Genomic DNA, 14,591 nt, shown 5'->3' with positions numbered 1-14,591 from the left:
CATACACATTGTGACAAGAACACAGTGATGACCACAACTAAGCTAATTAACGTATCCATCACCTCACATACTTATTTTTGTGTGTGTGAGGGTAATTAACAATTACTGTCTTAGCAAATTTCAAGGACACAATAAAGTATTATTAACTATAGTCACCATGATGTACATTAGATCTCCAGAATTTATTCATCCTGCTTAACTGAAACTTTGTACCCTTTTACCAACATTTCCCTATTTTCCTCACCCCCTACTCCTGGTAGTCACTCTCTGCTTCTATGAGTTTGACTTTTTTAGATTCTACATATAAGTGAAATCATGCACTATTTGTCTTTCTGTGTCTGCCTTATTTCACTTAGCATGATAATATCCTCCAGTTTCATCCATGTTGTTGCCAATGATAGGATTTCCTTCTCTTTTAAGCCTGAATAATATTCCATTATATACATATATATATAGAGATATATATACATATCTCTCTCTCTCTCTCTCTCTATATATATATATATATATATCGGTATATATATATCGATATAGATATATCGGGGTGCCAAAAAAAAATGTATATAAGTGGACACTTCAGTCAACGTTGCTCAAGCAGTAGTTCGCCATAATCAGAAGTGTCTGAATACTGAGGGTAACCACTATGAGCATCTCTCGTAATTGCAGAAGTCAAATGTGACTTGTATTCATCTTTTGTTATTGGTATTTATTATTACTATTTTAATAGTCTTTTCCTTTCTTAAAATATGTATAAATTTCTCTCTCTCTCTCTCTCTCTCTCTCTCTCTCTCTGTCTCTCTCTCTTCCCCTCTCTCTCTCTCCATACACACACACACACACACACACACACACACGAGGCCTGACAATTAAGTTCACCAACTTGTCACAACAATGTTGCTAACCTTTTTTGATATCAGAGGGATTATTCATTATGAATTTGTACCAACTGGACAAACAGTTAACCAAGTTTATTATTTGGAAGTGCTGAAAAGGCTGCGTGAAAAAGTTGGATGACTTGAACTATTTGCCAACAATTCATGCCTCTTACATCACGACAGCTCACACGGCACTGTCTGTGAGGAAGTTTTTCACCGGTAAACAAATAACTGTATTGGAACACCCTCCTTACTCACCTGATCTGGCCCCCAGTGACTTCTTTCGTTACCCAAAGATAAAGGAAATATTGAAAGGAAAACATGTTGATGACATTCAGGACATCAATGGTAATACGATGACAGCTCTGATGGCCATTCCAGAAAAAGAGTTCCAAAATTGCTTTGAAGGGTGGACTAAGCGCTGGCATCAATACTTAGCTTCCCAAGGGGGGTACTTGGAAGGTAACTGTAGTGATATTCAACAATGAGGTATGTAGCACTTTTTCTAGGATGAGTTTGCGAAGTCAGTTGTCAGAACTCGTGTGCTGGATATTGTTGTGCACAAACATGGTTTGTCTTATTATTTATTCAAGTTTACATTTGTGGCTTTCAAGAGTGTTTTATAGTTTTCCTCATGTAATTTGCACATCTCTTATTCAGCTTAAGCCTAGACATTTTTGCATTTTTGCTACTTTAAATGTAGTTTCTATTCTATTATTTTTCCTAACTAGTTAGTGTGTGTGTGTGTGTGTGTGTGTGTGTGTGTGTGTGATTTTGGTTTCTGTATGTGAATTTTATTTATATCTTGCCTCTGTAATAAAACTTTTAGAGCAGATTTTTCCATTGATTCTTTTGGGGTTTATATGGAAACCCCAAATATATGGAATATATATATATGTATGGAATATATATATATATACATATATACATATGTATATATATATATATTCATATCATCTGCAAAGAGCGATAGTTTTATCTCTTCCTTTCCAATTCTTATCCCCCTAATTACTTTCTCTTCTCCAATTGCACTAGCTAATACCTCCAGTACAGAGCTAAAAAGTAATGGTGAGTAACAGCCATTCTTGTCTTGTTTGGTTCCTGATTTAGCGGATAAGTGTCTAGTGTTTCTCCACTAAGTAGGATGTGGGCTTTGGGCTGAGTTACATAGAGGGCGCCAAAAACTGTATACACATATTAAGAAAGGAAAAAAGTATTAAAATTGTAATACTCAATATATACCAAAAACAAAAGATGAATACAAGTCACGTTTGACTTCTGCAATTACAAGTGCTCAAAGTGGTTACCATCAGCATCCAGACACTTCTGATTATGGCGAACTACTGCTTGAGCAACACTGACCAAAGTGTCCACTTGTGTACATTTTTGACACCCCTGATATTTTATCACATCATGTTGAGAAAGTTCTCTCAATTCCTAGGTTTTAACATAGATTGTTGATAAATTTTGTCCAATATATATTCTGACCATTACTGGAGATGATCATATGAATTTTATTCTTAGTTCATGTGATGAATTGTGTTAATTCACCCTAAGAATTTTGAGTCCTCTAGAAGCAGCCACTTCAGAACATAAATTCCCTTGTCTTCAACTGGCAGAAAGAGAAACTAGGAGGGAGGAGATAGTTTTGAGCTGTTCAGTATCAGTAATCATGCTGACTCTTTGCTAAGTTTCTGGCTTATTTCCTAGATATGTATGCACAATGAGAATTGCCTGGCTAAATATAATTCTATTTTTATGACTCTTTATAAAACATCATATTCCCACCACTGCCCCACTCTCCTTTTGGCACATACACAATCAGACACAACTTTTGAAAAGCAACAGCTTAAAATCCTCAAGTCTTCGGAGACCTGTAACAAGTTAAAGTGCTCCTCAGCCAGCCCTGCAGTGCCTAAGTCAAGCCCCATTTCTCATCGGACAGCACAGGCCCAGCATATACGAGCACAGCCAAATTAAATGCAGGCATGTTTCAGCTTGGGAACTCCATCTAATTCCAGAAGTGAGAGATCAGCTTTATTAACCAAGCCACGCACTATCCCAGGAAGATGGCAGGAATTAAAACCAGACTTCCCTGGTGTTATAAATTTGATTTCTGTCAGCAATGGCAATTCTACTCTGAAAAATCAAACTTCTTATTATTTTTCTTACCCCTTACTGTAACAATTGAGGAGAACTGAGTCTAATAAGGTGTTGCAAGCTTTCAAGTGAGAACACAAACATAAAGAGCTGGAACACTCTGATGTCTAAAACTTCATTTCTTCATTGTTAGAGGGAGAAACGTCTGTGGGGACTATAGATTCCATCCCCAATTATTGAGCTTCTAAGAAAGCCTATTCAGGGCAGGTCTTATTGGCTGGAAGCCTTGGCCTTTGATCCCGATTAAGACAGGAGTAGAGATTAAATAGTCAGATACATGTTAGATAATTCTCTCACTTACCTCATGAAATTAATTAAGATGACTCTTGTGAAATGGGCAACCACCTTGCAAATACTCTCCCCTTACGCACACACACACCTCTGCAGTGTGAATTGCAGGAAATAATGTCAAGCTGAAACCGACCCTGAAATACTCCTCATATCCTTTCTAGGAATGAAGCGCTTCTCCCTTTAATTGACTCACTTTGTATCTGAGGTTTGAAAGACTTCCTAAAAATATTTTGGTTTAATCATCTTCATACCCAAAATTACAATCCTTTGGAATGAGATTGGGGAAGAGAAGAATAAGGTATTCAAGTCTCTTCTGTTACCATATATCTAACTAGCTTCAGAGTGCCCGAGTCTTTCCCTTCCATCAGCATCGCCATATCTGCCACCACCATCTCCGCCTTCTCCATCAGCACCACCCACTACCACCTGCACCCTGCTCTTGTGCCTCCTCTTGCACCTGCCTCCAGAGGCAGATGGAGTGACATGGGCTCTAGGACTGAGTGGAAGAATGACCTAGGGGTCCAAGTTGTCAAACGAGCGCAGAACAATCACTGTTCAGTACCCCAAATTAACACTATTATCATTTCCAGGGCCACAGAAGTATTTTCAGGGTAAACTTTTAAAAAAACAATTCCTAGGCTCCATACCCTGGGGCTTGGGTGAACTGTCAGATTCCTTCCCTTGTACACTAGCTTTTCTTTAACGGTCTATTTATATAATGCTTAACAAATATCTTTTGTATTGCCATTGAGTCTTCCTTGGTGGAGATGGAGCCAGTTGGTGACCTGCATTCTACAGAGATCTCTATATTAAAGGTGCTTTTCTCTGAATACAAATGACTGCCTTCAAGCCCTCCAGTCTACAAACACTCTCTAATGACAGTGATGAACGGGGCTTCTCTGCCTTATTTTAGTCCTTTTGTTTTTCTGACTTTGGACTTGGGGATTTCTCTCTCACAAAAATCTTCATTGGGGATGGGAACCACGGAGATTCGAGGAGAAATGCAAGTCATAAAAAGCTGGCCTCACGTCTCCTTAATAAGTGATCAAGCATATCTCTTTCCTGGTACAGCCTTCTGTGGTGCTGTGCTAATTTTACAAAAGATAAATCAAACTAAGTCCATCACCTAGGACAGGAAAGATAGTTTCCTCACGCCACGCCAGCATGGAGGTGCATCTTGATCTATTGAAATGCTTTCCTCCATAATCGTTCTCTTCTTCTCATTCTGCCTCCCTCTCTCCACACACCCTTCCCTGGTCTGTGACTATGCCTCACACCCACCAATCTTTTCCTTGTTTAGTTGTCAGGGAGGCTGTGGGCCATGACTGGGACGAGCAGGATTATGCCTGTTCACTAGGGACACAGATTATGAATTAGGTACCAAACTTTCATATATATTCTCCACAGAATCCCATTTGAATGATCTTACCTTTGTGAATGTTTCCATCTCTAGCATTAACATAATCCCTGACTGGAAACTTCTCCACCAATGAAAAGCTCATTTTAAACACAAAACAGATGGGAAGTTTCTCAAAATCTGGTCAGCCGGAATTTCAGGTTCACTCATGGCTTTAAAACTTCATCCTCGGAAGGATCATCCAGTGGGCTCATGAAAATAAGGGACACTCTCTGCCTATGTTCCTCCTTTCTGGCCTTTGTATTTTGATCACCTTATCCGTGTTCTCAATGACATGTGGAGGGTCCAGCATGGGAAAGTCTGGCCTCCAGAGCATGAAGGAAACCACTTCCCTTTATAGGGAGAGCAGCAATCATAGGCCTGCAACTCAGAGGGAAAGTGGCAGAATGGGCTTTGCAGAATCTCCTAAGGATTTTCTTCTAATGGATGGAGCTGGGTTTCTGGTTGTGCCTATTTAAAGCTTAGATTTGAAGGCAGTGGCCCTATAGGAACCAAAATGAAAAAGGGAATTCTACATGTCTCTGTCTGCAGAGTCAGCGTAGTACCCACTAGCTGTGTAGCCCTCTGTGACTTACTTAATTGTTGTGTGCTTTAGTTTTCTTAGCTATGAAACGACGATAATAATGGTACTCACTAATGCTATAAAGATAAATATTAAGAGAGTTAATACATACACAGCACTTAGGACAGTGCCTGGCACAGAGTAAATACTAAATAAATATCTCAGATTTGAACCAAAGAGAAAGAAGTAGCTCTCTGTGCAGAAGGGAACTCTTTTGATACATTTTCAACTTTTAGCATTTCACTTCTCAAAAAAAATTTTTTTTCCAGAAAAATAGAATAAAATTGGTACTAAATCCTTAGAATGTGTCACAGGAGAGGCAAAAAGAAGGAAAACGCTGAATAAAGGAAATATAGGAAAAGTTGTAAAGATTACATGAATGCTTCCATAATGTGACACAGAGTATATAACACGACACAGAGAAGTACTTGAGGTTAAAGAAATCACAGGAATATAGACTTTAAGGTCGTTTGTTTTTAGAGTGTCATTTAGTTTTTGATTTTGCTCACTCTGTTCCCTCAAGTGCTATAAACAGTGCCTGACATGGTGCTCAATAAGCATTTGTTGAATGACTGGACTTTTGAGGATTTTTTCCTTCCTGACCTTATTGCCTTATGATAAAATTCCACTTCGGACGTGAGTGGTGAGCTGTAGAGTGACAGGGTTGAGGGCAGAGGGATAGAGCCATCACAGTCCTCTCCTGTCCCCAATCGCCTCATACAGAACCACCATCATCTCTCTCCTGGATTCTACAGTCACCTCCTAACTGCAGTCTGTGTCCATTCTTATTCCTTCCAATATAGTCTCTGCAGGGCAGCCAAATAATCTGTTGAAAAATCCCTATCTGATCACATCACATCACCACTTTAAAACCAACCCTTAGTGACTCCAGAAGGTCATTAGCATAAAACCTCACATCTTTAAAATATTCTGTGAGGCCTCTGGTGAGCTCAGTCTAGCTCTCCCATCTCACTGGCAAATGAGCTTCCTCTTGCTCCCGTAATGTGCCAAGATCCACCTAACTCTGGGGCCTTCCCACGGCTATTCCTCTGCCTGGAACACCTTTCTCTCCCTCTACCCTAGCTGACTCCTAAACGAAGTCAGTTGTCTCTTTTACAGGAAGCTTGCCATGATCTACCACCTTTCCTGGTTAGATCTCCTAGTTTATGCTTTCATTGGACCCTGCACATCTCCGTTGTAACACTTGTCGCATGGGAATTAACAATTTATATAACTATGTGTCTAAAGTGGCTTCTTCTCCTGGTGTAAGCTCCGTGCAGGCAGCGCCCATGCTTATCTAGTTTTCTGCTTCAACTTCAGCTTCAGCTCCAGCACAGAGCTGGACACATGGTAGATGTTCAATCAATATTTGTTAAATTAACAATGAATTAATGAATAAAAAGCATGTATCTGGAAATCCCAAAGCCTTCTCACAGTCAGAAAGCTCATACAGGGAAAATCCATTGTCTTTAGAGTCAATTCCCTCAATTAACTAATTAACTCAATCACCTGGTAGACATACATTATAATATGACGATTACCTATTCATTCACTCATATAGAGCCGGATTTCCTCTACCAGCAGTTATTTGTGGATTCACAGCAGGGAACTGACGTTGATCATCCAGCAAAAGGAATAGCCATTCATTCATTCACCCTCCAGCCATACAGTCACCAAGCTTCATGTTCACAGATGCTTAAAAGGCACAGGAGATTTTTGGCTCGATGATTATTTTATGCTACATAAATGGAAAATAACTGATATCAAGATTCCATGTGCTTCAAAGCCAGTTTGCTGGTGGAGGGTCCAGGTTGATTAGAAATTTGAGGTTACTTCTGCCAAGTGTGGAAATGAAGTCTCCAAAACTTTAGTAAAGAAACCTAAATGCTGACTATTCTGGCTGCCAGGAACTGGCAATAATGAAGTGCTTGCACATGTGAACACAGGTCTGGCCTCCGAGGCTGCTTACAGTGCTGTGAGATTCCTCCAACACTGGACCAAAACCATTAGGGAACAGGCGTATAAACGTGTCCAGGCAGAGCTGGAGGGACCAGATTCATCCCACCTTCACTGAACCCAGCAATCCACCCTTATGGCATCTCACTCTGATTTACAATCTGGGTGATGACAACAAATATTCAAATCAGACTTTGCCTCTTTGGCTCTGCTCCCTGAGCCCCCTGGCCCTAGAGGCTGTGTCCTGCAGAAGGAGGAGCTCCGCTAGCTCTGCCCTCCTCACGCCTTCGCTTCCATTTCCATACATGAAAATATGGAATGGCAAAGATGACACATTCCCGATGGCAATTCCTCAATCCCAGTCAAATAGACGCACTGAGGGCAGACACCTTTGAGAGCCAGAGTTGTGGAGTAAGTGGCAATGAACCAGCCAATGTGCTGCCCTCTGGGGGAGGCACTGCAGCTAAGGTGGGTTCACTTCATGCCTCTCAATTCTCCATGCTGCCGCCCTAGTGGTATTCCTGCTCCCTTTTCTGGGAGCGTGTTTGGTCCTGCCTAGAGTTTTAAAGATGTTTATGCAAGGCTCCCACAAGAATACTTCCCACCATTTCCAGGAGTTTAGCAGAAACCATTATTTTTCAGAGAGTAGGTATGTGTTTATGTACAGGAAGTGCTTGTTTACACCAAATTAGAACACCAAAAAGTTCAAGCAAGCAGGTGGATTTTGTTTCCCCCTGAGCTTTCCATTTACAAAAAGCAAAAGAGAAATGGTCAATGAACAACTTCCAGATTCTGGAATCTGGAATCAGGACAGACTTAACAGCAGATTTCCCAGTTTCTTGCACTTTATCTGCAGCACGAGGCTCCTAACAGCCGCTTTGGGCACTGTGGAAATGCAAGCACCTTCTGCATCGTCACATGAGGAAAAAAATGTTTGCAGTGAAAGTTATAAAGTCTTCCATTTACCTGAAATTCTTTTAAATTGGCTAATGCTGTATGCTATGGATAGGAATTCTCAATTAAGTAAAATATTTGAATATTTGTATAACCAGAGCGTTCCATTAATGGACACGTTAGGGAAACAGGTGTTTGCCCATCTGTAGAGCGCACACTACACACAGCAAAACCTCAGTGAAATTATTGATTTATTTTAGACAGAAGAGTAATATCTCCAAGCATGATGTATATCAAATCAATTTGTAACTTTAGTCATCCAATACTTGAAGTTCGCGCAGAAGTAGAAGAGCTTAGTTCTTACATTTCCTCAGTAAAATTGCCTTGATGTTCTGGAATGAGGTTTCTACAAATCTAATATATTGCTCCTGAAATAGCCTATTAAAAATGATGACTTGTTCTAATCTACTGCACTTTCTGGCAGGGAATGTGATTAGAATGAGTAGAGCAAAGGTCAATATGAATGAATGGCATCTGTTCTCGGGGCGTCTATGAGAAAGTTTTCAAAACCAGATAAGAATTTAATATAGGAATTTTTTGTCTGCCTAATCAAATTTAGATGCCCCAATGCTGACTGGAATTTGTGCTGTAGATTGTAATCTGCAGGTGGCTATAAATGAGTCATGTGTCTTGCAGAGGAGTTCCTAAAATAGAAAAACATGTTTTTTTGTTGTTGCTGTTGTTTTTTTGGATGGTGCAAAGGTTCTTATCAGAGACCTGCTTCTTGATAAAAATCATTGTATTTATCCTTATGATCTCTGGGTCAGAAATTCAGCAGGGCTCAACTAGGCATTTCTTTTGTTCCATGTGGCATTGATGGGGGTTGCTAGGTGGTTTCCAATGGCAGCAGGGCTGGCCTGGAGGACCCAAGATGGCTTCACCTATATGCATTGCACTTTGGCAGAAAAGCCAGGAAGGCTGAGCTCAGCGCGGCCCCTCTCCATCTCCATATAATTTCAAAGTCTCTCTACAGAGAGTCCCCCACCATAACTGGAGTTCTGATATGACAGGTCAGGACTGCATGAATTAGAGTGGAAGCCGCAGGCCTTTAAGACCAAGGCCTAGAAACTGCTGCGGTGTCACTTCCACTGCACTCTGTCAAAGTTGTCACAGAGCCTACCCAGCTTCAAGGGGAGGAGACATGGACTCCATCTTTCATTAGAAGTGTCAAGTAATTTTCGTCCATCTTTAACCTACTCCAAGGGCCTGAAGGGAAAACATCCAGAATTAGAGTTTGAGGATCTCTTCAGGCAACCAATGAACGTTAGTCAAAGGGCCTGATAGAAGTAAAGTCCTCATGTAAATAATGTTTATTCTACCTCTGCTTGCAACATTACTCAAAAGAGCTCTGTCATTTGCCAGGAGAAGTTGCACAGAGATTGAGCCCCAAAATGCAACCTGTGAATAGGAACCCCATGACTGATGTTCTCATATTCTTTTCCATTAAACAAACAAAAAAAAACTTATGCAGATATTTCTTGTTTTTAAATATCGCTTTCCTTAATTACAGTTAAAATGCTCAGAAAATTCACTGGAAAAAAAATTCAATTTCTATATGCATGCACATTGGGTCCAAACTAAAACTGTCTTTAGTTCACCTACTGTGCCAATTGCCTTTAAGCTGGGCCAGTTTTCCATTCTGGGTACAAAGGAAAGGAACTAACCCACAATTTGTAGGTCTCCCACACACAGTTGGAAGGCCTCTCGATATATTATCGTTGTATCAACAACATTGCCAAGGCATGAAATGGTGAATTAGGACTCGTTTCAATTTAACTTTGCTACTTCCTGACTCCTCTCTTTCCCTTTGACACTCTTCCAATGTTTGTGACTATAATATAGGGTGTGTATATCTTTGAGAATTCCACCCCCCTGTTTTTTGTTCCAGCATAATAAGTCCAGATCTAGAAAGAAATTTCAGAGAAAGTAGTCAAAGCAGATGAGAAGTCACATTTCTATTTTGCGTCATAAACTTCACTGGTCCTGAAGTCAGAGGTCCCCTGGTTCAGACGCCTGTCTCCAGAATGTCATCCTCTAAACACGTGCTGGACCTCAGGGCCCCAGCAGAGCCATGAATTAATAATACTGTGAAAGGATTCTTGTCCTTATGGTAACTTTCTAATGGCTTTAAGTGTTTTTAGATCATTAAATTCTTCACAAAAAAATTGGGGTGGGGAAGTAGAGGAGAAAGAAGGAACAAAGAAAATAACTTTTAGCCAAAAACATGAAGAAACATTGTCACTTGAAAATAAATCAGGATAAATCATCTCTGAAATGAAAATATAGAGTCAAAGAAAAATATATCACTTGGTTTACAAGAATCTGATGAACACATAACGTTTCTGGAACATATCTATCACAAAAGCAAGGCACCCTTGGATTGCCAGACTGCACCTCTGTCTGTTTCTTTATGCTTAGGTTTTCACAAAGAAACAATCAGATTTAGATGTGGATAATCACTGGTTTCCTGTGTGAGCAACAAATCATTCTATTGTGTGCACTTCTCTGAAAGACATGAATTCTGCAGTGTCCACAATCACCGTCATGTGTTTCTGTGGCACAGAGACCGTATTTCAGTCACAGGGTGTGAGATGTGCGTGAGGTATAGAGATGACAACTCCAAGGTGACATGAATATTAGGCTGTATCAGTACCTGCCTAGCAACCAGCATGCAAAGAACCTTTAAGCTGGGCCAGATTTAAGTCAGACTCGCACAACTCCCGTGACCATGGCAGTGAAATTCCTAATGCACACCATCCGCCGTTCCCTCTTCTCCATCCATGTGGACTGGTCAGGCTGAAGGGACTAAGGGGAGGGCCCAGGCTTTGCTTTTCTTTGGTTGCACTCAAAATCCTTATGGTTAAGAACAACCTAGATCCTGGAGAAAGCTTTGATGCATTACTTTCAGTTCTCTCACTCCTTCGTCCCTTCCATGTTTTGTATCATTGCTAATTGTGTGTACCCTGCATTCCTTCTCTAGGAGGGGCTCGGCAAAGGCTATTGCTCACCATGCTTTGTTCTAAGTATATCACACTAAAAGTACCTCTGGATCACTTTCAGCACTGTTGACCGTCCTCCTGCACTATTTTTGGCTGTGGCTTAAAGGTGCTTCACCTCCTTGGTTACTTCCTGACACTTGCTGCTCCTTATAATCTCTGCTGTCTCAGCTTCCTCTCCCACATTTTTAATGTTGGAATTCCCCCAAAGCTCCATGCGAGGGCCACTTCTCCCTCCAGAAAATAGCTCTATGCATCTCTCAAACACAAAATACACAAACGACTCACAAACCAATCTCGAGCCGAGGCCTCTGTTCTAAACTCCAGACCCACATATCTAGCTGCCTACTTGATAAATCCATTTGGGTCTCTCAAAGATACTTTAAACTCAGTGCGTGTGAAATCAAACTCCTGTTTCTTCCCCTAAACCTAGTACTCTTCCAGATGTCTTTTCTACTCTTCATATGTTCACAGGACTCTCTTCCCAGCTTGACTATTTCTCTCTCTCTCTCTCTCTCTCTCTCTCTCTCTCTCTCTCTCTCTCTCTCTCTCTCTCGCTCAGTAAGTGGCCTCAATTGGCGCAAATGCCATCCACCCGTTTTTCTGGGAAGCCCGTTGACACCATTTCGTCTTGCCTGCCTAGGTGTTTAACAGGCCCAAGTTGCCGTGTCTCTGAGCTACGCCTCTCTGATCAATACAATGTCTGGCAGGAAATCAGAGCAAAATCAGGAAAGTAAAACTACAACTTTACAAAAGCCTCTTCTTGCAATGAAAGATCCTCTGTGGAAAGTACTTTTATGCTGAAAACACATTCACTCCACCACTACCATACACACTACACGCAGAGCTGGAGGAGAGGATGGAAGAAAGGTGACGAGGTAGGGTGGGGGCTCCTCAGGCCAGGTCCCTCTGCTACTCTGAGAGAAGTTTGCACTTTCTAATAATAATAGTTAATATTTGAATAGTGATTTAAGCCCCTTACCTGTGCTAACTCATTTAATTCTTGCAGCAGCTTTATAATGTGATGTAGTGCCAGTAACTATCCCCATTCTACAGATGAGAATTGGGCTTCAAGTTGTCAGGTGAATTGTCGAAGTTGACACAGCTACAAATGGTGGATGTGGTGGCCAGCCTCCAAGATGGTCCCCACCAATCCTTGCCCCCTGGTATCCATGCCGTTGTGTAATCCTATCACATACTGTATCAGGTTTGGTCCATACGACAAATAGAATAGGCTGCAGTGCTCTGGAGAGGTCCGTATGGCAAGGAACTGAGAACGCTTATCAATAGCCAGCCCATCGAGGGAGCCACCTTGGAAGTCCTCCTACCCCAGAGCCCTCAGACGACAGCAGCCCTAGCTGACCTCTTCACTATGGCCTCATGAGAGACCCTGGAGAAATAATAATGATTATTATGACCTTACAGCACTAACTTTGGGGGGTAATTTGTTACACAGCAATAGATAATTAACACAATGTCTCTGGAATTAGAACCTGAGAAAACTGAGGGCAGATTCCGCATTCTTAACCACTGTGCTGACTTCTCTCTCCTATACTAAACTGTCTCTTAAGTTTTCTTTAGGATTTATTTAATTCCAGCCCCTTTCAGTACGATCTCTCTTGACCACAAGGAAGAAAATGACACCTAATGGGGGTGAGGGGTTAAGGGAGTGAATGATGATTGCTTGGTCAAATTTCAATGCTAATTATCACTGCCCCTTAGAAGCTCGTGATCCAATTGGAGGGACAAAAATCTTCATCCACATAAAAGGTAATCAAGACTCAATTTGGTTAATGTTGAAGATATGGTACAGATACATGGGCATAGGATGCATGGAGAGATTCCAGAAGGCACAGGAAGTCTGGGCTTGGGAAAAGTAGGGCTTTCATTGGGCATTAAAAGATGAATGAGATTTTACAGGTGCCAGCAGGAGAGAGGGTAGGGACGGCAATGGGAGAATGGTAGTAATGAATTGAAGAGAAATAAGTGAGGTTCAAAGCAAGAATAAGCCAGTCCTAATATGTTATGTAGCGACCAGTCTTTCTGGATCATTAGGTTCCTGGAGAAGTTTGAGAGGAAGCAACACTGCACCTCACAATGGCTGAGACCACAGGCCCTGTCGCCATCAGCCAGGTTCTGCCCCACACCAGCTTCTCCATTTCCTACTCATGTGACCTGGGACTGTCACTTAGGTTCTCAGACTCTCGATTTTCTCATTTATAAACTACCTTCCTCACAGGGCTGTAGTGATGGAATTCTATTCATTAAAAAAATGTATTGAGCATCAGCTCTCTACCAGGCACCATTCTCAGCACTTGAGAAATGTCTGCAAACAAAAACAGACCAATATCTGGCAGCATCTACAAGTATTAGCATGACTTAACAATGAAAAGCACTTAGAGCAGTGCCTGGAACAAAACAAACTCAAAATAGTTCATAAATCTTAGCTATTATTTAGACTAGTATTAGATTGGGGCTAAATGGTGAATATTCACAACAGAGTTTCTAAATGAGTTAAATTATCAATTTGTCACCTGAGTCACCCAATATAGGGAATCAAGCTAAGATATTGCATCTTTTGCCCCGAGACTTCCCTCCTTCCTAACAAAGCAGGGCAAGTAAAAACCTTAGCAGTAAACCTCTCCAAGGGGAAGTAGAAACAGAAATCTCACCCCAGACCCACGAGACCCTTTGCCACCTGAAGCAAACAGGGGGAAACTACATCATTTTAGCAAATTACTGTTTTGTTTTTATTTTTTAAAAGAACCTGTGCTCTGGTTATGAATGAATCACGGATATTAAGCTGAACAAGACACCCCAAGTTCTATTATCTTTTCACTCAATAGCTTTGCCTCAAATGGAGCTCTTTGCTTTCACATGAATGTCTGCTGAGTTTTTAAATGCATTTCTCTAAGGAATCTTACTCTAGAGGATATGGCATCTCCATTCTAGTCCAAGAGAGAAAGCATCACTGTGAGAGATTGAGAGAGCAGGTGGGGAGGTAAAGATTTCCTAAATCTTTCCTAAAGCATGGCCTCTGTGTAGCCGCAGGGACAACCCTGCATTTATATAGATTGGAGTTAACCCAACATTGTATCTTTAGAATGTGAATTTTGATTTGGAACATTTGAACCCTAGTATGTTCATGAAATTCTTCCTCTCCTTTTCTCCTTCTCCCTTTCCTTCCTTCCTTCCTTCCTTCCTTCCTTCCTTCCTTCCTTCCTTCCTTCCTTCCTTCCTTCCTTCCTTCTTTTGTCAGGACCCAGGGCAGGCCACCCAAAATATCTCATAATGGTATATTGATTACTTTGAATTAAAGTTACTTGACAAGCAGCTGGTGCAAAGACCCACTGACCCTCCCTTTTCTCTTTGAATGCAGG

Source organism: Rhinolophus ferrumequinum, chromosome 5 (assembly GCF_004115265.2).
Source record: "Rhinolophus ferrumequinum isolate MPI-CBG mRhiFer1 chromosome 5, mRhiFer1_v1.p, whole genome shotgun sequence".
NCBI lineage: Eukaryota > Metazoa > Chordata > Mammalia > Chiroptera > Rhinolophidae > Rhinolophus > Rhinolophus ferrumequinum.
The sequence above is the reverse complement of the archived record's forward strand: the minus strand, read 5'-3'. Positions refer to the sequence as shown.